Genomic DNA, 2,538 nt, shown 5'->3' with positions numbered 1-2,538 from the left:
CATGAATTTCTAAAACCAGGTTTTATGTATCATGGGAATCAGTCCAACAGTTTTGTTTCATTGGATTAGTGAAAACTTAAACTTCTGGAGCTGCAAAAAGGAAAGGTCAGAGACTCACTAAAGCCAATAAAGTTCATCCTTTGGGGACTAAGAATATTGGAACCAAATTACAATTCATCCAGCTACTGTCAATACAGCTATCTAATAATTCCACAAATCTCTGTCAGAGTGTCTGTGGCTCTTATATCTCGAGAACCATCTTAATAGTTTTACACTTGACATGTGTATTGTTCAGGGCACAAGGAAGCGCAGTGTTGTATTTGGTGTGATTTGGACTGGCAATACGTTTAATGTTAACAAATGTATTCATAATTTATTAATTTATTATTATTTGAACAAACAGTCGACCAGCTCTCTGGAGCAGCAGCGGCTGGGACTCATTTGCGTAAGTGACAACAACAGCATGTTTATGACGACTGATTCTCCACTTCGAGGTCCTGTGTTCTGAGCCGAGCATCAACACACTGTATGTAAACTGGTGAACAGCAGCGGTGGCTTCAGGGCCCCAAGGACTGAGTCCTGCAACAGGTCTCTACTTGCTGCGGCTCAATTGCTGCTGGTCACATTTTACATTTTCAGAAAGAAAACTGCAAAAAGCATTACCACAGGCCAAGCAGAGAGCCCAAGCCAAACAGGCAGGTTTAGTACTGGCTCTTTACTAGTTTCACTAAAAACAGGAATGTTAAACTCAAAGGGTCATTCATCCTTTTAGTAACATTGATGTCTTTTCAAATTACATCAAATAGCTGTGACATTTCAGTCAGGACCAAAAGTCGGGGCAACTGACACGCTGACACTGCAGCATGGCTGAAAAGGTATTTTCATGAATTGACATATTTAACATAACAAATTCATAACAGTACAGCTCTGGTTAGCAGTAACTGGCAGTAATGTTGGAGCACTGTCAGCGGTGTGTGTCCAGTCCACATCAGGCGTGAGCTCATCTATTAAACTGGATGTGTGGGTGTAACTTGGGATTGAATACAGCCTGACCGCATCCTGTGCTAATTCTTTAAAGTGTCTATATCGCCCAGAATGCTTTGACTTCGAGGAAAAATGTGTCAATCACCTGAAAATCCTGTTGAACCCACTCCTCTCCCCCAGCTCTTTAAGCTGTCAGGAGCGTGTAAGAAAACACTTGATCTTTTCGTGTCCTCTGTCTCCCACAGAAAGCACTTGTCCACACTTTTAATTTCCATTTGAACAGGTTGAACAAAGTGCATATTAAGGCTGTTTGAGTTGTTCTCCTATGTCTCACCCGCTATCCATGATAAATATCCTTGTTTAGCATTCAGGACATGACTGAATTGCATTCTAGTGAATCCTCTTGATCAAGAACTCTATCAATTCAAGCTGCCAACACTAACCATCAGCTGGAGCTGAGTGATAACAATTTGAGTGGACAGGCTCTGATGTGAAGAATCCCGCAGGTATTCCAATGACACAGAATAACCCACACAAGGCACGTACAGCATGAAGTTCAAGAGACAACACATTTCATTGGACAACAAACAGAATAAACATGATGCCGCCATCAACAACTGATGATGCTGCCAGTGGAAAAAAAGTTCAAAGAAGATTCTTGTCCCGGGTTTGGTGTCATAAATGAAAAACCCTGTGGTGTGATTTTACAGTTATCTCACAGTACATGTAACCTCACCAAAACAGAGGACGATATAAATTAAACGATAGGAAGCTGAGAAAATATTTCTATACGCTCTAAAAAAAAATAAACTTATGAGTGTTTTGCATTTGTGTTTTTGATTTACACATGATCAACGTTTCTCAAAATATGTACACTTTCTTCCCAAAACTAAAATATGTTAAAAACTGGCCAAATACTACACCAATAAGAGATTTGGTCTATGCTTTCACAAATACATTTCATTTTCTGTGAAATTTTGAACGGTATTGATTACTGTGAGATCAAATGAAAAAATGAAAAAAAAAAATTTCTGTGAATTTCCCATGTGTGTTTGAATGGCTGACTCCATCTGTAACAATGAACATCATACAGGACGGTAATTACAGAAGGTAATGAAAAGCATTGGAGGGGCGATGCTTACACCCTGCGCCCATGTCGTTTATTCTCCAATCAGGCAATACCCATAAAACTATTTCATAATAATGGCGTGTCATAGTTGTATCATCAAGATGACATTCATACCATACGATGATGAATGATTGGTTAGTCTAAATAAGCTTCAAATTGTGTCTCTAATCATATTTGTTATTAATAATATGAATCTTGTCATCATATCATATAATCATTATAGGTTGTGTCTATAGTCCTATAGGATGCAGAGATATCTGATATGTTCAACATCATTTTATTACTGATTTGTGACGACACAGGTACAAATTTAACCTCATCATTCTCATTGTAGATGTATGATGTGTGCCGTCTTCAGCCTGCTCCCCCCACATGCGCACATAGAGGAAACTTCAAAAAACTATTTGTTGTGTGAATGTTGCTTA

This window comes from Hippoglossus stenolepis, chromosome 19 (assembly GCF_022539355.2).
Source record: "Hippoglossus stenolepis isolate QCI-W04-F060 chromosome 19, HSTE1.2, whole genome shotgun sequence".
Taxonomy (NCBI): Eukaryota; Metazoa; Chordata; class Actinopteri; order Pleuronectiformes; family Pleuronectidae; genus Hippoglossus; species Hippoglossus stenolepis.
This window is presented reverse-complemented; position numbering follows the sequence as displayed.